General features: G+C 37.3%; 1 protein-coding gene and 1 long non-coding RNA gene across 16 annotated transcripts in view; one reads left to right on the top strand and one right to left on the bottom strand.

The window, feature by feature from the left end:
- LOC140126461 (uncharacterized) overlaps positions 1 to 21,693 on the bottom strand; it is a 28,675-nt gene extending 6,982 nt beyond the window's left edge. Inside the window, exons 1-2 of the long non-coding RNA XR_011854840.1 lie at positions 21,650 to 21,693; positions 3,787 to 3,880 (exon numbers count right to left, since the gene is read on the bottom strand). This is a non-coding gene — a long non-coding RNA (uncharacterized lncRNA). The remainder of the gene's footprint in view (positions 1 to 3,786; positions 3,881 to 21,649) is intronic.
- TENM2 (teneurin transmembrane protein 2) overlaps positions 1 to 22,502 on the top strand; it is a 1,545,179-nt gene that overhangs the window by 714,136 nt on the left and 808,541 nt on the right. The gene's annotated exons all lie outside the window — the stretch shown is intronic.

Here is a 22,502-nt window from a genome sequence, read left to right as displayed (position 1 = left end):
GGCACATGACTGATATGCCAAAAATCCAAAGTCTCATATTATATAGGGCATACTATGCTCTTTGAAGGTGAGTATCAAGACTGCTGCACAGTATACCAGGTCATAATAAATTCCTCTATAAAAAGATCTTCCCAGGTAGTGGGAATAATAGGGGAAGCACCAGCACCAGTTTATTATGCAACAAATTTTAATGACTTTTGAAAGTTTATTAAGCAGATGATGCTCAGGTATGTAGCTGTCTATTAGCCACAACAGAGTACAAAATGATGACGAGGGCATGAGATCTTGAATAGGGATAGTTGCAGTGATAGCTTATATTGTATGACCTAGGCATGGGGTAAGAGATGCTTGTTTTTATTTTTTATAGTGAAACTTAAAATCCTAAGCCATAGTTTGTAAAAGATGATGGAGCTGTCCGACTGGGTAGGTTGCATCTATAAGAGAGAACATTATTAGCCTGCGCAGGAGGTTAACAGTAGTGTAGGGTTAATAGCAGCAGCCAACAACTAAGTCATGTAGTCAAAAATATGCCAACGCCACATTATGCGTAACCTCAACAGAAAACCATCTTTGCAAGAGACAAATCCGTATCTATGTCACATATGTGAATGATGCGTATCAACTTTAATCAAATCTGTATATTTCATTACAATAGTTAACAGTTACTCCATAGTACTTTTCAATTTTTGCATATTTTACTCATATTTGATATGGTGGAAAAGGTGTTTTCTTATGTAAAGGCTTTGTGTTGGAAATTTTGGGATGGTGACCGCTTAGGTTGTACATTCCATAGAATCAGACTATTAGGCTCCTGAGGGGTCTTCGAAACACCCAGTTGGAGCTCCTTTCAGTAAAGCATATGAGAGATTAGGAGGCCACCTAGGGGGTAACAGAAAATGTTTGTGAGGGGAAAGAAGAATACAGCACCTTTCGGACCTGTATAGGATAAAACTGACAGGATAAGTATAAGGAGGGAGGAATACTTTGTCATCCTTTTCAATCCAGCTCCACTGACTGCTGCTCTGAAGTGATAGATAACAGTCGTAATAATAATATTGATCTTTTCAGGAGAACAACCAGATTTTGTATGTGTATCAACTACACAATTAATAGGCTAAATAATGTGGAATGTTTTCCTTACATTAGACTTGCACTAAAACCCTTCCAGCTATTCTTTATCCTGATGCTGGTTTACTACGGAGATAAAAGCTTGTATTTATGTGGGCTTCCTGGCTTTTAATAAATACGCTTTAAAAAACGATATCCTAGGCAAGTCATTTCCAAACGCTTCTACATATGAAGCAGGGGTGGATAACTTATTTAGACCATAAAAGAGACTACTTTTTTATATTTCGCTCTATCCTCGAAAGTTTCCAGATAGCTTTTCGGCGTAGATATATACAGTTGCCTGGCACTTGAGCTATTATTTAGATAAATCAGGGCACAAGAAGCAGACAGAAATATAACACAAAGCAGATTCAGCAATATAAAAATGGTTTGAAATATTCCGGCTCTGTGCTAGTGTGGAATGTGTTACTTATCTTGAAACATATCATTTAAGCAGTAAGTACTTCCAGTATATGTCCACAGTAACTCATCCCTCATTATCCTTGACTACAAACATGTTTTTTCTCTGCACAGACATCTTCGATTTAACTGCATTACACTGAATATTTAGATTTATTTGTACATGTTACACCATCTGTGGCCTTATCCCATTTAGTTAATTGCAAATTTCAAGCAGCCATGATTTTTGCAATCATCCCTAACTTGGATCATGAAAACTCTAAGTGGGACATCTTGAAATTTATATGAGATGTGATTATAATGTCTTTTTGTTCCATTGCTATAAATAAAAGTGAACTTCATATTCATGAACCCCATCAATCCATGAATTTGCATCTTTTTAAAGACAGTTCTGAAGAAAAAAAAATATGACTTTTGCATGTTCACGAACGGAAACATTTTCTTCAGAGACTTCATCATTTAGTGAAAAAAACAGTAAAGCAAAGTGTTTGGTGTTTAATGAAATTGTTGTTAAAGATAACAGTTAATGAGATTCTACACATTTTATATTTTAGAAAAAATAAAATCCAGTGCAGGGAAATGTGTTACTGTCATCAAAAGAAATTGAATGTATAGCGTGGCATGGAGGCAGAGAAACCACTGGATGGTGGATGCCTCCAGGTAGGTAGAGGAAAGATGGTAGGCACAGAGGGGAAAAAAGATACATACTCCTTAAGTGCCAATCCTTTCTATACTCTTGTGGAGATCAGTTATATTCACTTAACACAAACTGAAATTGTCACAAGGCGTTTCTATGCTACACAATTACTATGAAATATCAACTTAGTTTTACAATTACTAAAATAGGTAATAACAGTAGATAGTACATATCATTAATTTCTCAATGCAGAAAATGATTGATGAGTACTGTATTGTTTTAGCCATACACAAAGGTAAGAGTTGGTACCATATTTGTTTCGTAATATTTTAATTAGGTTATTATTGGGTAAATACTGGCTGCAGAGATGTCCAGTCTGGCCTGCGATGCTGTAGACAACCAAATTGGGTGTTCAATCTCAAACAGCTTCTTGACTGTTCTTATGTCCGTCATAGCCCCTAAAGCAATATGCATATTTATTTATATGCGGTTCATTCTATTTGTAAGAAACAACAATTTCGTCCTACTTTGGCCAAACTGCTCTTTAATGGGGGCTCGTCTTATTCCAGCATTTATCAAAATTCTGTACACCTTTTTCGTCTCCACCCTGGAACAGTTGTCCAGTACTGGACTGCATATATTCCCTATAAAACTGCACTAACACTGTAAAAATATATCCTCTTCATGCCCGTTTTAATACACTGAAGTATCCTATTGAAGTTGCCAAGCACCCAATGACTTTGCACGGTGTTATTTTGTCTTTGACCCACAATCATATCAATTATATCTTTATTAGCAACTCTGTTTTCCAACCATCAGTAAATTATATTTTTATTAGCAACTCTGTTTTCCAACCATCAATAAATTGGACGCCTTGGATCCCCATTCATTGTGTTGCCTCCATAATGCCCTTCAGCCCAGGATCCATAAAAACGGGTGCAGTGTTAAGCACCTCTGGATAAGACTTCCTTCCACAGTATGAAATGTCTTCTGAAACTATTTTTCACTCTGGCCAACAGATGGACATCCTTTCTATTATCTCAGGGTTACATTATGATGAGTTATTGCTCAATCCTATAGTGCTAGGCGTTTACATGCAGGTAGACTCAACTAAGGCTACATTCACACGAACATATGGGGGACGTATATACATCCCCCATACACTTCTGTGGCATCATGGCGTCATAAGGGAGCGGTACATTGTGGCACCATACAGTTTTGTAGCCTATGGAAAGACAGGACACGTCCTATCTCTTGACGGAATACGGCGACATGCGCTGTATATTCCTATGGAGAGGAGCGGGGGTGAACTGCGCTCATCCTCGGCTCCTCTCCCCGGCGCCGATGTATGCCTGCCGAACTACGGTACGGCGGGCATACATTGTGTGAATGTAGCCTTACTTTGTGTTTGTCTTCTAATTCACAGGTATATGATAAAGTTATAGGGATAGCAATATGTAGATCTACATTAATATCTTTTCAATTTATATTTAAATCAACAGCTTGCTTCAGAACAAAGTCTACAATCATATCACATTCAACAATAATCAACATAAAGATAATGTAGGGATCTTTGTCACACAGCAGAAATGTTATCATTTCCTATGCTAATTAGCACTTACTATAAATTCAGACAATCTTCTTTGTGTTTAGATAAGCAGAGATGCAAATCCTTCCAAGGAGGTTAGCAAAGACTTTTCGGCATCTCTCAAAAAACTGATTCAAAATAAAGGTCAAAAGGAAATATGTATCAGCATATGTCACATAGTAATTTGCACAAAAATGTCACCAGTATGATATATATTTATGAAGATATAGAATTTCACACACTGTATATTCTTTACATGTAGGTTGAACGATGTTTTCATTGGTGATCACAGCTTAGTATTAACCCTTAGCTTGTGTGGATGGTATTAATAGAATGATTACATTTTATCGCTAAACAGACATGAATATAAACATAAATTGGGATTTTATATATAGTAGTATCTTTTGGAACACCACACTGTTTGCTCAAACTTATAGGTCACATTAAAATGTAAAACAGTTAGATGTTACACTAGTTTTGTGGTCAAGCACATGAAGGTAGACCAGATATTGGTCTATATTTATTATTAGTCACACTACATGCAGTTTGGCTCACTAATGTGCAACATGCGCCACTTACATGAAGACCAGAGCTCTGTCAGACTTCCGACAAATGTGGCGGCAGGTTAGAATATACACAGTAACGCCCTTTTCTGTGAACAATGTTGTGTCGTGGGACTTTTCATGCACAGTGCAGCTGCGACACATTACGAACACAGACACTTCATAAATACATGCGCAACCAGTTTCTGAGCAACCACAATTCTGGTGAAGATTGACTTGATGGCCCACATTTATTAAACAATCAGAAGAAGGTATTACCAATTCAGCTTGTGGGACAAGGTCCAACTAATGTCCCCATTTAACTCCTTCCCGTCGATGCCCTTTTTGGATATTGCGTTTGTTTCTTGCTTTCTTTTTTTAATTTTAATTTTATTTTACAATATATAGTGCTTTATAAGTGCCGGTTTTCCGTGTAGCCAATTGTATTTCATAGTGGCAGTATTTAATTTCCCATGCCATGTACTGGAAAGCAGGAAAAAAATTCAAATACAGCGAACTTGTAAAAAAAAAAAAAACACTTATGTAACATTTTCTTGTGGACTCTCTTAAAAATGACACCTCACTGGTATTCTTTGGGTTGGTGCAAATATATATATGGTGTATATAATTTGAGGATACCAAATTTATATAAGTTTAAAAACCTTTTGTACAAAGAAAGTCTTTATTTTGCCATATTCCGACACTAATAACTTTTTCATACTTTGGCATGTTGAGCTGTGTAAAGGTGTCATTTTTGCACGATATGAAGTTTTCATTGCTACTAAAGGAATGTGTGACCAAAATGACAAAAAAGTGGTGTTTCTTACATTTGTGCGCTATTTTCCAGGAATAACGTTTTTAAATATTGACAGATCAGGCATTTTAGGAATGAGGTGATACCCAACAGGTTTGGGATTTTAATTATTTTTAGATCAGTTCTCGGGAAAGTGGTAGGACTTAAATCATTTAAAAAAAATTAAACTTTTGTTTACTGTATTTCCAGACCCCTTGGGGTACTTTAATCCTAGGGGGTCTGATCATTTATACAAGGACTCCATCAGCACAGCACTGCCATGAGAAGCTCAGTCACAGTGCCAAGTAAGGGGGTCATGGTGACAAACCCCTTTTTCTTAACACTGACTAAAATAATTATTTTACCATAGTCTTTTATACTTTTTTACAATTAATAATCATAGCAAATAATCATATCAACAATGCATAAGATAAATCACTAAAAGAGTCCAAAAACCCCCTTTAACACTCTACATCATTGCCAAATTATTTAGGAGATGGTTCAGTAGCTTCAAAATTGATAACTATTTTCCTGAAAGTCATTTTACATTATCTGTAGGGCATTAGTGATACAGTATTATAAAATGGTCCATGCCATATTTTCCCTTCTTCGAGCATCATCATGTTGGGGCAGTGACAGGGGAACTTCATGCTCAAGAGAGTAATCTATAAGGTAAAGTGTCCTTTACTTTTGTATGAACAAATTGGCCTCAAATTCAAACACAGAATCCATATTAATTATTGACAGTTTAGATTCAGTTTACAGTTTAATTGTTTCAAGGATGACAGGAGATGGACTCAATGCAGAGTCCCAAGATGCTCTATAATTATTATTCATATACTGGGTAATGCAAGTATTTATTAAAAACTGAAATTAAGTAACAAGAACTCTTTAAATCCTTAAGGACGCAGCCATTTTGTAGCTTAAGGCTCAGTCCCATTTTTTGAATTCTGACCTGCGTCGCTTTATATGGTTATAACTTTTGTAGAATATTACTTATCTAAACGATTCTGAGAATGTTTTTTCCTCACATGTTGTACTTCATTTTAGTGGTAAATGTTGGCTGATAATTTTTGCGTTTATTTACAAAAAAAAAAAATTATGATTTTTTTGAAAAATTTGCCTTTGTCGAAATTCGAAATCATTGCGTTTTCAAGCAGATAGATTTACCACCTAAATAAGTCGCTGAATAACATTTCCCATATGTATACTTTACATTTTCATAATTTTTGAAATGTCTGGATAATTTATTTTGATGTCACATGGCTTACAAATCGAACATCGATTTTCTGTATTTTCAGAATTGACTATTTTGGGGATAAATCCCGTTTTGAATGAAATTTTACATATTTAGCATCAAAAACCCTGTATATAACCAACCCATTTTCAAATCTGCACCCCTCAAGCTATCAGAAACAGCTTTTAGGAAGATTGTTAACCTCTTGAGATGTTCATAGTAATGAAATCAAAATGGAGGTGAAATTTAGAATGGTCAAATTGTGCCGGTTATATGTTCATTTAGCCCTAAAATTTACACATTTCCAAAAGATAAAAAGATAAAATCCACCATACAATTTGTTCAGCAATTTCTCCCGAGTGCAGAGACCCCCCACATGTGGCTGTTACTTGTTTTATGGGTGCACAGCAAGGTGCAAGAGGGAAGGAGTGCCCTGCAGCTGCCAGGATTTTAGTTTCCTCATTGGCTCCTTTTGTAGGCTTTAAAAAATGTTATCGTTTTTGGGGCCATGTGATGGCATTTTTTTGCGGGATGAGATTCTTTTTCCAGTGTTACCATATTGGGGTTGGTATCCCCTACTGTTGAAAATGTAGAACTTTTTTTTTGAGGGCAGGAGTAAAAAATAATCAATTCTGTACTGGATTTTTTCATTTTTTTTGTGTTCACCGTTTAGCCTAATAATCATGTTATCTTTATTCTATTGGTCAATACGATTACGGGGATACCACACATGAATATTTTTTCTTACGTTTTACTAAAATTTCCAAATAAAACCCTAATGTGGGAAAAATCTATCATTTTTGCATTGCTGTCTTCCAAGTGGCATAACATTTTTAATTTTTTTGGCTTCGGAGCTGGTTGATGGCTTGCTTTTTGCGGGACATGTTGTTCTTTGCACCAGTATTGTTGTGGAGTACATATGTTTTTTTGAACACTTTTCAAAAGTGCCCCCTGGAAGGCAAGTTAGATGCCGCTTTCACGCCGACCGCAGCATTTAACGGGTTAAACAACTCTGATTGTGGGTGTTACACTGGGGTGTCGGCTATATGTTACAGCCGGCACCGCGTGTTTCCCGATGCCAATTTGGCTCAGATCTTGAGCTGAACTGGCATCAGCTCAGCGTCCGATATATTGTAGGGGAGGTAAATTAGAGCATTTTTGTCAAATAGTTTATTGAAACATTTTCAAGTCTCTCCTTAGCAATGCTTTAACAAGGGCAGTGTATAGAGAGCAGAGAGACAGTAGCCATAAGCCATTATAGTTAAAAGCAGGGTAGGTTATACTATATATTCTACTTTTCCTGAGTTAGTATACACCTGATTTTAGCCGTTTTAACCTCTCTACTTCCAGTTTGTTGCTCGCTATCTAGCCAAAAGGCAAGGGAGTCCAAGCTTGTTTAATATTACAAATATTCTCCATTTTACCTTTACGACGCATATTCTAAATTTTTTTTTGTTTCCTCTTTTTTTATTATAATCCATATTTCTATGGGCATCAAGATATTTTACAATAAGAATTCTACACATCAACATGCTAGTTCTGGTTCTTTCCACCTGTCAACATTTTATTGTTGTCACGGGTGCCCCTGTGACCCACATCCCAGGTCACAGGCGCATCCATGCCCCTCTCCCCTACCCTGCACCCCACGTCAGACCACTCAACTCATCAAAAAATCTATAACTTTTTTATTTTTACACATACAGAGCTGTGTGACAGCATGTTTTCTGCGTAATAAATTGCACTTCATAGTGGTGGTATTTATTATTCCATGCCTTGTACTGGGAAGCGGGAAAAAAATTTACTACTGTTTGGCAGTATATGAGGATTTTCCTCCTCATTCATTACAATGTGCTGACATCGTTGGCTTACATTATCGTCTGTGTGGTCCAGTGGGTCCACTGCCCCAGAACCCTGACAATTGTCTGTTAACGATCCCATATGTAGCTATGTACTAATCTAACTTGCTATGAAATGGGAAAAATTGAGCGAGCAAAACAACACTACAGGATAGTTAATTAAAGTGCCATCTGAATTTTTGCACACACTGAGGGTCATTTACTAAGGGCCCGATTCGCGTTTTCCCGACGTGTTACCCGAATATTTCCGATTTGCCCCGATTGTACCTGAATTGCCCCGGGATTTTGGCGCACGCGATCGGATTGTGGCGCATCGGCGCCGGCATGCGCGCGACAGAAATCGGGGGACGTGGCCGAACGAAAACCCGACGTATTCGGAAAAATCGCCGCATTTAAGAACGGAAAATGTGTCGCTCGGGACGCGCTTACCTTCACTCAGACGGCCTCGGTGAATTCCGGCGCATTAAAATGCTTTTCAGCGCAGCAGCGCCACCTACTGGACGGCGGAGGAACTACCTTATTAAATCCCGGCCGGACCCGAATCCAGCGCAGAGAACGCGCCGCTGGATCGCGAATGGACCGGGTAAGTAAATCTGCCCCCATGTGTGTGATTATACTAAATACGGAGTTATTAAAAATCACAGTAAAAAATGAATAAAACAGGACTGTTCAAATAAACACAAATGTACAGGTTTACCATTAGATGTCTAAGAATATCATGTGTTTAAAAGAGACATCATGACACCAAGTCCTGCATGATTTAACACTGCTAAATAATTTGTAGAACAAGTAGTAATTCTTATCGCCATTATCTTACATCCTTTTTGAATTTCAAAAGCTCTCCACTGGGCATTTTCATTTGGAGCAGAGACTGCATGAACTGTCAGAAGGCTAACTTTTAATCATTGACAGTTACGAGTTTACAACCGGAGAGCTCTGACTTCTACCCAGTAATTAGAAGAGAGCTTGTGTTCTTCCATGGTAAACGCATGCAATTAGATTCCTTCTGCCAGCTTTTCATTGCCAATATCTTCAACCTCCCACCAATACACCGTAGGATACAAGGTTTTGTCTCTTTTGATAATAATGGGATGACTTTATTTGAATAAAAGTACCTTGACTATTATTTTTTTATTAATTCAAGTATGAAATGCATAAATTAAGATTCATTGTTACTTAATTATAAGTATTTTATTATTAAATCATTCTTATTCTTGCTCATTAACTCCTTTTATAACATACTAAAAAATAAAATGCATCTGTTACTCTCCCACCACTCTGTTGGCCCCGCATATTGATTCAATGTAGCAATGTTGAACATGTGCTCTTGACCACTGCAGCAAATCACTGGCTTCAATGGGGGTCCCTCTGTGCGGGGCATAAGACTTATGTACTCATGCAGTTTACATCACATCTGTAGGATGTTTGAAGCAGAGAATCAGAAGCTGAGATTTTAGCAAGTTTTTAAAGCAATCCCTTTTCTAGAAAAATATTTATAAATTCTTTAAAGAGCAAATCTTGCTTACAATTTTAAAAAATAGTTTAATTTGTATTAAACCAACCTTCATTATAATGTGATTGTAGTCATCATGTATGAGAGAGTTTTAAAACTCAACCAAGTGCACTGCTGAATAAGCTTAGACAGGCACTTCATATATCAAGGGCAGTTTCATACTGCCATTGTCGATTCTTGTCGAGACCTGTTGCATGAACCATCATCATGCAGGAGATGGAACTCCTTACATCATAGCGATCTATAATGTAAGAAGTTCCTGCTTCGGCTTCTAAAATGCAGCAACAACAGTGTAAACATGATTACAGTGTTGGCGCTGATGTTTAAGAATCAGGAAGTCTACGATGTTACATGTTCCATCTCCAGCAGTGTTGTCAGTCCAGGACACAGGACTCCGAAAAGTTCATGGTTTATTGACCAACAACAGCAGTGTGAAACTGCCGTAAGGGGTAAAATATACACATGGTTGGGCTATGGAATAGTGTAAACACTGTCAGGACAGTACTCCAAGCATCGCAGTTATATATGATACAAGGAGCTGCCACTTAATACAGTACTGTGCTGTTGTCCGGAGACTAACAGTAAGGCACTTTTGTCTGAAGGTAACAGCTCCTTGCATCATATATAACTATGATACTTAAAGTCCCATCCTGCCACACAGTTTGTTTAATAAAATCTGGCCACATCTCTTGTAAGTTTATTACATTATACATATAAAGGCCCAGCCGCCTTTAGAAACAGCTCATATTTCTGACATAGATTTCAAATATTACATATGCTACCTTACTGGTTGTAAAAAAAAAATTGTCAGCCATAGTAACACTTACATTATAATACACCACTTTATATGTTTAAATATTTCAAGGTGTCCAAGGTACTCTACTGCCAAGCCCAAAAAGTACTATAATTATATTCTGCAACTTTCGTTGTCTGATCAGGGCTGGCACCAGCACTGGGTGCACCCGTGCAAGTGGCGGGGCCCACATAAGGCTGTACATAAATAATACAAGGATAAATAATACAAGGGGGTGCAGGGCTTTTATATCACCGGACATGGGATGCACATGGGATCTCAATATTTTCAAAGTGTGTGTAAAGTATCAGAAGATGCCTCATTTTCCCATCTTTTCCTGTTTGTTTACATCCTGTAGAAATTGTCAGTCAGAATTAGATTTTGTAGGGTTGCCAACCCAGTCATTATATTTCCTACAGTTTCTCTTTTGTCAGAAAGAGTGGGAGGTGAGGAATATCTGTAAAGTGTGCCAAGTGCTGTCAAAATGCCTGTTCTCCACTTAAAATGAATCAGTACAAAAATTCTAAACTTTTACCTAATAATTTATTTCTTCATCTGCTCAATTTCAGTTAGCAACATCTCCGCCTTTGATGGTACACTACTATCCTCAAAATTACATTGCCTTGTTCCATTTTTCTATTTGTTTTATGTTCTATGATTGTCTCATGAGCTATTGTTTATCACTACAATATTCATATCTGTAAAGGCCAAGGCTATTGTCAGTAAAGAAAACCCACTGAATGTACAGTAATAAGTGTGACACTAGCAAAAGCAGGTGGATAAAGAAATTCAAATAAGTTTTGTTTTCCAATTTTTTTAATGTTTATGTAAGTTCCCAACCCCTTTGCAAACAAAAAAAATGAAAAAAACAAACCTGTCTAATTTTCAAAATACTGTTGACTGTTGATACCCGTATTAAATGAAATCTTGAGACCCTATATACAGTGACAATCATTCTTCACCAGTCTTTGTACAGGAAAACTGAATGAACAACAGTTAAAAGCATTAGGAGAAAGTGAGAATTGGACTTGCAGGTAAATCGCTTTCCATTAGGTCCACCATGAAGGGTCCACCTGGAGTATTACCCTTTCACCATTGCAAGGACAGGAAGAAAAGAGGTTAACTGTCCCTCTCCAGTGTCTACCAAATTACTACACCAAAAAAGGATGCAAGAGGTTTATTAGCACGTTACTTCACATGCAAACAACACTCTACAGTTATGTATTACATCAAAAAGGGAAGGGAGAGAAATCCAGGCCGACATGGTGGACCAAATGGAAAACAAATTACCAGTGAGTCTAATTCTCATTTTTCATGACATCCCCACCTGAAGATGTTCTAAATGATTAAGGATTTTTTAGGTAGGAACTACCGCTAGCAGGATTTTTCACCAAAATATTAATATTTAGCAGATTTTAAGTCTAAGCGATAGAGTGCCAAAAGTTCCAGGGTTGGACCAGGTCGCTGCTTTGCATATTTGTTCAAGGGAAGCTCCTGCTCTTAGGGCACAGAATGTAGCCATTGCCCTGCTGGATTGTGCTTTAAAATTTGATGGTACTTCCAAGTTCTGGAGTGTATAGCAGTCCAGGATGGTCTTTGGATTTTGGCAAAAGGAGGGCAGCATGATTTCCTGGCTTCAGTGAAAGTCTGTTGTCACTTTGGGAAGGAAATTGGGATCAAGCATTAGTGAGACCCGGTTATCTAAGATTTTAAGGTAAGGTTTCTTAGTGGAAAGTGCTTGTATTTCACCTAAACTTCTGGCTGTAGTTATGGCAATAAGAAAAGTGTTTTATAAATTACTTTGATATTCATTTTGCTTTCAACATCTGTCCATGCTGATAATTGGAATATCTCTGGATTTAGGTGATATATTGGACCCTGATATAGAAGATCTCTCCTCTGAGGGAGGAGAATTGAATTGTCTAGAGCCATGCTTCTTAGTTCTGAAAACCAGCTCTTTTTTGTGCAAAGAGGAACTATTAGAATGATCTTAAAGTTCTCCTGTCTGATTGTTTGAACAGTCTTTGAGATGAGAGGTAACAGAGGTTTTGTATCCCAGCTGTTACTGAAGGCATCTAGGATGATTGTCAGTACTGTCCTTTGTAGAGAAGTGATCTGGCTTCTTTTTTTCTCAGGTGGTGAACATATCTATCAGAAGGACTCCCTATTTTGGAGTCAACTGTGAGAAGACCTCTTTGTTTAAACGCCACTTATGTGGGTGTAATGTGTGTCTGCTCAGGAAGTCCGCTTCCTTGTTTTTGGAGCCTTTGAGATGGATTGCAGTCAGTGATAGTATATTTTTCTCTGCCCACTGAAACTTTTTGGATAGATTGAAAAAAGTCTGAGGAACATGTGCTTCTCTCTCTTTTTTGTACTTCTTTACACCACAGACCTTGGTCACACCTTTCTGGTAGTTTTACTCCCAATCCTGATTTGTTTGCATCTGTCAAGAGTGCTGTTACCAACCAATTGCTCCAATTTGCGAATGTAAACATTATGGAATTTTATAAAAAATAATAGCATCATCTGGGCAACACAGGCTGACAAAAGTCAAACTTAACTCAATATGGGTCGGGAATATGGAAACAGTTTGCCATCTTATTATTCATCATCTAGCATGCATTCAAATGAAAAGACAAATATGATCACTTACATTTCATTTAGAAGACCATTCTGGCATAATAAAAGCTTTAGTTTCCTTCATAATTCATGTTTTGTTGTCAATTCAAGTTTTAAACCATAAGGGAATAAATGTTTTTCTTTTCAAAGCTTCTTATCATGCTGCCTAATGTGAAATGGTGATATTGTATTCACTGGATATCTTTGCAACCCTACATACTATTTCTATTTCACAAATATAAGAAGCTTAGCAGGATTTTGTCGGTCAACACAATGTTCTTTTGTTTATTTGTTTTTTATTTTATTTTATATGGGGTTGCATTTCTAATTGTAGCTTAAATGTTAAAATCTCAAAGTAGTTTGAGCAATTGTAAAAGAAAAATAGCTCCCAACTGGTCAGGATTTGTATAACAATCCATGAGATGAATATCTCTCTCTAGCACCCCACTTAAAAGAAAAATTAAACTATGTTCGACATTATTATTAGAAATAAAAGAATCCTGGCAGTCATACAAAATGTACATTAATTAACAGCAGGATTTTATATAACCCTTTCTACCCCAAATATATTAGCATTATATCATTGAATGATACAATATAATGTGGAATGTACAATGAAATGTACAGTGCAATTGTGAGAGTTGTCATACTTACAGAATTAGAAACGCAATGGCATAGTGTGAAAAATTAGCTTTTAGACTGCCTAAATGATTATGTGAGATGGGTTGAAATTACGTTGGTATGTTTGCATTATAAAAACAATGTTCCTTAAAGGGGTATCCCCCCCCCCATTCTTAAATATACTCAGGATGCTGATTTAGAGAATGTTATTTTAACACATCTCAGATATAATTCCAACCTGTCTATCAACCCCTGGTGTATACAATTTGGGTTGCCCTGGGATCCAACCATAAATCTTCTGATTTCTATATTTTGGCATGGCAGATTTTTCTCATAAATAGCTTCTCCTTTCTGCTTGATGCAATGTGATCTCTGCCCCTGCATTACAAGATTACCTCACACATAGTCACAGACACTGAAAGACACTTCCTGCTGGCAAGCAGCATCGTGCACAGAATTACTCTACAAGTTACAAATCAGGTCTTTATTTGGGGAGGCACTCTGTGTGTGTCATAGCTCAGATAGCAGAGCTGACTTTTATAGATCAGATGCAGCAGAGGTGAAGTGTGTCATTGTGTGTTATATGCATCTCATGGATCTCCTCTCTGATCTGTCTCATCCATTTTTGTATGTCCCAGATACTAGTACAATGCTCGGTAGCTAAATAAAATGCAGATATACCTGTACCCTGATAATCTAAGCACATTGTCAGCCTACAGCATCTCACACCACTAGATGGTACATGTCTGCTTTGAGAGTCTCCTCCCACACATTTTTACACTGACCATCACTGTGTGATAAAAGCTAAAACAGCAATAAAACTGTAAAATTGTAAAGTAAGAGGTTAAAATAATCTAGAATATTTAATTATTAATAGGGGATTAAAATTTTAGAACTTTTTTTCATGGGCAAACCCCTTTAAAATTAAGATTGCAGATCGGCATATGTTCCAAGCATATGATTGGACTGCTACATAAATGGGAAAGAAGCTAAAAAAACTAATGGAACTGATTGCTCAGGAACAGTGACTGTTACATAAAACACTGTGCCAGAATAAGAGGAGCAATAAAAACTAAAGAGTGCACATAATTGGAACTAGAGGAGTTGGTGAAATGGTGAGTTGGTGAGGATTCATCTCGTTTGTTGTGCAGAGAGGACAGAGGCAAAACACGCCGATATGTGTGCTTTATTGAGACATGTGGAAAAGTAGGATGTCGCTAGTTAAAACAGGCGATGGGCTGTTTTGTGCTTTATAGCACTCACAAGCCACTGACCTCAGTACTAGTCATATGAGCAAAGCCTGGTCACACTGTTCAGCACCCTTACGTGACTGGGCTTTTCTCTTATGTTGTTTATATATTACAATTGTACTACACATAGCCGGTTTAGTCATCTTACAATTGAGCCCTATATGAATTTTGTCACACTGTCCATGCTTGTGTTTAATGTGTCATTTGGTGTCCTAATAAAATAATCAATTATGATTTATTGTGGTTTAGTGGTTATTTTTACACATCTTTGTATATTAGTGATAAAACATTTAGACTTTGAGGTCTCATTTTAGGTTTATATATTATTTCTATGTACAGTATTTCTTCAGCAATCTATATTGATCAGGTTTCCATTGTTTTCTTTCTATTTACAATTAAAGCTGCTCTGCATTTTATTATTTCTGTAAAATGCTTTGTAGTCACTGATACTATTTGTTGCAGCCCAAAGCCTTTCATACCTCATTTGGGCATACAATACTGTGCTACTTCCCCTCCTATGACATTGCTACATATTTGGCCATTATAACTATGCTATAGTAGTATCAAAATCAATCAGTGGCTTCGCCCCTTTATTCTTGCAAATATTGCCAGTCCTTCAAAGACAAGACATTGATCAGATATCCTATTCTTTGCCTAGTCTTTGGCCATTAATGAATGTTGTAAAAGTCTCTACATTTTGCTTACAACATTGAAATGCGGACATCGTAACTATTACCTCCATAGAAGACGAAAGTCGTGACTTAAAGGGGTATTCTCGTCTGGGCATTCACATTCAGTTTCATTAATCTGCCATATATAAACATTTCTTCAATTGGAAGTTATTAAAAAAAATGCTCCTGTGTAAAGATAATTTCTCATAAATGTAGTCACTTGGTCCCTTAGAAATGAGATAGCTTCCTCGGATACGATCACCTCTGCTGGAGGGATTGCACAAAGAAACAAAAAGTTTTTGTATATGAAATGTCTGGGAGTTACTACATGTCCCACAGCCGTCCTGTGGTAATGATTGCTGAATCCAGGAGGTCAGGCAGGACTCAATAGCACATGTCTGGCCACCGCTGCCAGAGTGTGTCGTGGTCGTATCCGAGGAAGTTATCTGGTTTCTAAGAGACCATAACACTACATTTATAGAAGATTATCTTCACACAGGAACATTTTTTTTATTAACATCCAATTGAAGAAATGTTTACATATGGTAAATGAATTTAATTAAATGTAAATGCCCTGATGAGAATACCCCTTTAACTTTAAAATCAAGGGATTTACTGTGGTACAGACCTATAACATCATACAATACTATTTTAAAACAAAACAAATTAATCACTGAACCTCAGATAATTAAGAGACCAAACATTTTTGACATTTTAAAGGACATTTAGCTATTATACTTAAGGCCAGCCATGCTGCTGTCAGAATTCATCCTATTCAATGGAATTATTGCATATATTTGTAATTCAGTAAAGCAACAGGCTAAGCTAATTTGGAGGAATGGAGATTTACTAATTTGTACATGGTGACGTGTCAGTGAATGCAATAATGTTTCAACTAAAGACAATGCAATTAACACAGAACAAAGAAATGATGCCACAAGCGTAACCACCTTTCCCTTGTAAAAACCATCACATTAGCAACTTGCCAAATGGATTTTGTGATGTATGCCATCAAATGTATAGCAGAGAGAAGTTAATAATCTCAAAGAAATAATTAGGGTGACCTTGGTTATTTTTTTGTTTGCCTTTGTTAATGCTCTGTGTGCTTCACGTCTTGGTGTCATTACTTGTCAGATGATTTTCCCGTTCTATTTAAATTCAGATACAATTTAATATACAAAGTGTCTTTCTAAATACATACCAAAGTGAACAGTACTCAACTAGTAAATTTATGGTGTAATTTAACAGAAAATAATAAAACCTGCTGGGGCCAAAATGGGAGTAACATTGTTACCCTTTTTTGTAGCCCCCCTTAGGGATCCTTTATTGTCTGTCTTTATAAGACAATATCACTTTTTCTGCAGTACCCCCAACACACCCTTGTCTTGTCTTTTTCACTGCACAAGTACAGTCTAGGCTTACTAGAGTATAGTTTTACCACAAAAAAAAAATTGGGAAAACGTATTGGTTGGGAAACGTAGCTGATAGTCTTTAATAAAATATCCAGCAGTGGACTCCCCTCACTAATAAAATATCCAGCAGTGGCCCCTCTTCACTAATAAAATAAACTCCATAATTTTCTCTGGCTACCTTTTTTCCATGAGGGTTCACGACAGAGCATGCAAAAGCAATGTTTATGTGCTCTGCCAACGTACAAACTATGAAGTCAGTTGGTGCGCTTCTCTACCTGCTCTGCCAGAAGCCACAGGGAACAAAGTACAAAGTTATTTATTTAGTCAAAGTTATTTGGATGTGGCCCGGGATAGGGTGTTCCATGGCCCAGTCTTGGGAGGCGGACAGCTGCTTTAAAGGATAAAATTAGTTACTCAAATCTTGCTCATTCCTCTTATATTCTGCGAACTTCTGACTATTGTCAGTGAATCCTGAGATAGCTGTTGCTAGGCACATCCCATCTTCACTGAGCTGAATAAGGAGGGAGAATGTACATGTGAGACACACACCCTCCCTCTCTCCCTGCTCTCTGCTGATTTTCTCATGCTGCTAGTATACAATGTAATAACCAAACTAAACTCTTATCTCTCCCTCATCGTTCCCTACACTTGTATATAAACAAATAATCCAGCTGCAGCTCCATCACAGTCTCCCATCCCCCCACTCACCTAAGATTTGCAGCATAAAGTGGCAGGATAGAAACACTTTCCAAGTCTTCAAACTGTCCCTGCATGTGCTGTGCTGACGTTTTAACTAGATAGGCATGACATTAAAACAAATCCATTAAAAAAAACACATACACCAAAAAAGTTCAAATGGTCAAGTAACTAACATGATAAATACACTCACCTGCCACTTTATTAGGTACACCATGCTAGTAACGGGTTGGACCCCCTTTTGCCTTCAGAACTACCTCAATTCTTCGTGGCATAGATACAACAAAGTGCTGGAAGCATTCCTCAGAGATTTTGGTCCATATTGACATGATGGCATCACACAGTTGCCGCAGGTTTGTCGGCTGCAAATCCATGATGCGAATCTCCCGTTCCACCACATCCCAAAGATGCTCTATTGGATTGAGATCTGGTGACTGTGGAGGCCATTTGAGTACAGCGAACTCATTGTCATGTTCAAGAAACCAGTCTGAGATGATTCCAGCTTTATGACATGGCGCATTATCCTGCTGAAAGTAGCCATCAGATGTTGGGTACATTGTGGTCATAAAGGGATGGACATGGTCAGCAACAATACTCAGGTAGGCTGTGGCGTTGCAACAATGCTCAATTGGTACCAAAGGGCCCAAAGAGTGCCAAGAAAATATTCCCCACACCATGACACCACCACCACCAGCCTGAACCGTTGATACAAGGCAGGATGGATCCATGCTTTCATGTTGTTGACGCCAAATTCTGACCCTACCATCCGAATGTCGCAGCAGAAATCGAGACTCATTAGACCAGGCAAGGTTTTTCCAATCTTCTACTGTCCAATTTCGATGAGCTTGTCCAAATTGTAGCCTCAGTTTCCTGTTCTTAGCTGAAAGGAGTGGCACCCGGTGTGGTCTTCTGCTGCTGTAGCCCATCTGCCTCAAAGTTTGACGTACTGTGCGTTCAGAGATGCTCTTCTGCCTACCTTGGTTGTAACGGGTGGCGCCTTTCTATCAGCTCAAACCAGTCTGCCCATTCTCCTCTGACCTCTGGCATCAACAAGGCATTTCCGCCTACAGAACTGCCGCTCACTGGATGTTTTTTCTTTTTCGGACCATTCTCTGTAAACCCTAGAGATGGTTGTGCATGAAAATCCCAGTAGATCAGCAGTTTCTGAAATACTTAGACCAGCCCTTCTGGCACCAACAACCATACTGATGCTCGGTTTGAACTGCAGGAGATTGTCTTGACCATGTCTACATGCCTAAATGCACTGAGTTGCCACCATGTGATTGGCTGATTAGAAATTAAGTGTTAACGAGCAGTTGGACAGGTGTACCTAATGAAGTGGCCGATGAGTGTAGATCACAGTAACCTGTATAGAGGTATAGTCCTCAGAATGTATTTGACCATTGTTACACTTTTTAAATTGATTTGTTTTATTTGAGCTAATAAATTGTCATTTTATGCTTTCTACATTTTAGCTTTTGTTTCCTATTTTTGTGGTGTAAATTTTAGACACTTTGAACAATCTATTTAATATAGTGGGGGTACAGTGTGCCTTTGCACCCTATTACTTGTATCGGTAGTTTCTCTTCTCTAGTTGCAAAAATGATAATACTGAAACTTTTCTTGTCATTGAATAAATCATCAATGACCTATGTATATTCAGGGCCGGTTCTAGGCAAAGTGGGGCCCTGGGCAAAACTAAAAGTGGGGCCCCAAAATAAAACTATTTTATGACCAGTCACAGTCAGCAAGAGGCTCCATTTAGTATGGTAAAACAAACTGTAATATGGGAAAATTTTATAGGAGATAGATGATAGGGAGATTGGTGGGCAGCACCGTGGCTCAGTGGTTAGCTCTACAGCCTTGCAGCGCTGGTCAACATCTGCAAAGAGTTTGTATGTTCTCTCTGTCTTTGCGTGGGTTTCCTCCGGGTCCTCCGGTTTCCTCCCACACTCCAAAAAATTACTGGTAGGTTGAATAGATTGTGAGCCCCATTGGGGTCAGGGACTGATCTGGCAAAACTCTGTGCAGCGCTGCGTAGTCTGTGTGCGCTATATAAATAATGAATTATTAATTATAATTATTATGATAGAACATAAATATGAAGGATGATAAAGATTTCTAGATGCAGCACTATAAAGTAGATGATATATACAGGAGGTAGATATGAGAGATAAATACAGTAGAAGAGAAATAGAAGATTGATTAGTAAATAGATAGAGAAAAAGCGAGATATATAAATGGCCAGATTATAGGAGATAGATAACTAGACAGATAGATATATAGACAGGAGATAGATGATAAGCATCTTCACCAGGGAATTTAACAAAGGGGTGTTAACCCTTTCACCGCCTGGCATTTTTGGATATTTTATCGCGTTATTGACCATAGCCATTTGTACAATTTTGACATTTAAAATTTTAATTGAAATTACAGCAAAAAGAATTAAAGTAACCCAACAAACCACATATTTTCTGAAAGCAGACACTTGCCCCATTTTCAAAATTGCATTTAAGAGTTTATAGACATAGGAGCCTTCATGCAATTTTGATCCGAACTGAAACATTTTACAAAAAAAATACTTAAAATTTGACTTTGATGGTAAAAAATGTTCTCAAAACAGAAAATATTTACCTTCACATCTAATAAATATAATAGATGGACATGTGTAGAGTTCACAAATGTCCCGTATTGATATGTTCACATAAATAAATCCACATAATATCATTAAAACTGTAATAACCAGATATCTGCTTTCCAGCTACAAATTTTAAGACAGTTACAACCTGCAAAATACATCAATAAAACAGAATAAAATGTAAAGGTGCCTAAATAAAACCTATATAATTTTGAAAGCAGACAACCAGGCGATGCATTTGGGAATTAACATTCAAAGTTTCCTCTAAAATCTGTACAAATCCAGATACTTATATAAAGATAACATACTATCCTAAAACAGTAAGATGTGAGGAGATAATACAGACCCCACACCAATATATTCACCAAAATATGCGGCAAAGGGAACGTTACATCCACAGGGGACACCAGACAATTTCTGCAGAAAATTGCACTGAGCGTCACACAGATCTATTATTGTATGCTCCTTACACAATGGTGACCAAATAATAACTATATATCCATAAACCAAGCTAATGAGATAATAACAGTCACGTTTAGATATGATATGAGGGAGAGCATCATAACATAGGTGTAAGTAATGGAGGATGGTGGGAAATAAAAACTTTATTCCAGAACATGTGTGTGTTTTTTGGTGCTACATATAACTTTATGGACATGTTCTGGTCACAGTGTTTATATATAACAGAGACCTTAGGCAAAGAGGATCGAATGTTCATCGTATCGGTCAATTTTCGCCAAAAAATCTATCATGAAATAAAAGGCAATAAGAGAGAAAGTGTGTTCTTAGATAGTTTTGCATAGAGAAGGGTAAAAAAACATGAATATTAGTTAATATTATCCCTTATCAGAAAGTAGTAACATATAAAGGGAATATTTCCATTATCTGTGAGGTGCAGCAGCTCCTGATGGCTAAGAATCAGGAGGGGGGGACACTTCAGGGGGCTTTATCTCTGGCTCTGTGACAAATACAACCTCACTTCTTTTTTCCTTTGAAAGAAAAGATGACTCTTTTATATAAATCTAAATGTGTGTTTCTAAGTGTCAGGAAAACAGAGATATTAACTGTTAAACTGCCGTTGGGAGTGATTTTTATATATAAAAATGGTACCTGATATTCTCACTTTAAACCTGAATATCTCTGCAACCATAGCACCTAGAAACACAATTCAAGATTCATTTGAAAGAAGAGATTCTCCACTTTCAGGGGGCCCTGGGAATATTGTTCATCCTTTTAGCTAGAAGCTCCACACTCACCTGTGCGGGTGTGTCTAAGCTCTACAAGCTATGGTCTCATTGGTCAGCAACATATGTTTGTGATGTCACAGGAGGAAGGAACATCCCATCCTCTTGCTGATTGTAGCTCTTTTCAGAGCTGGAAACCATGATTGCTATCAGCCAAAAAAGGGTACTTAATGAGGATCGAGAAGCAAAATACTTTGAGGAATGATTTTTAGTTTTGTTTTTTTTTGCTCAGAATTATGGTTACACTTTAAATTAAAAACTTTTGAAACTCCTCATCTGTCTGCTCTCTAAGTGAGTAAACTCTGAGTGCATTGATAGTAAAGAAAGGGAGGAAACCAGAAAAAGCATTTCTTTCATATTAATTAACTAGTAATACATAAAATATACATTAGGATACCATCCACTATACTATTCATTTATAAACTAAAACAATGGTTTGAAATTTATTTATGCTTTGATGTCTCACCGCAGCAGAATTTTTAAAACTCTGTAATTGTGTTACTTTTATGTACTTGGAATTTTACCTAAGAGCACATTTGGAAAGTACATTTATAAATGTTACAGAATTATTTTGTATTACAGATGTGTGTTTGCTGTATGCCATGTAGCTACATTATAACAACCTTTATATATTATACTAATAGTATTACAAAATATTATTCTCTCCATTTGTCACCAGCGCCTGACATACTGATTTATGTTTACGGTTCAGAGAGCTTTTAAATTGAAGATAATATTGTGAGAAAAGCTCTCCATTTTGTCCCAGGCTGCCAGGCAATTATGAGATTTTTCACCCTACGCTAAACTCATTATCTTACTATAGAGGAAATGAATATTATTTGAAAATTTGCAAAACTATTACTTT

This window comes from Engystomops pustulosus, chromosome 4, assembly GCF_040894005.1.
Source record: "Engystomops pustulosus chromosome 4, aEngPut4.maternal, whole genome shotgun sequence".
Lineage (NCBI taxonomy): Eukaryota > Metazoa > Chordata > Amphibia > Anura > Leptodactylidae > Engystomops > Engystomops pustulosus.
The sequence above is the reverse complement of the archived record's forward strand: the minus strand, read 5'-3'. Positions and strand labels throughout refer to the sequence as shown.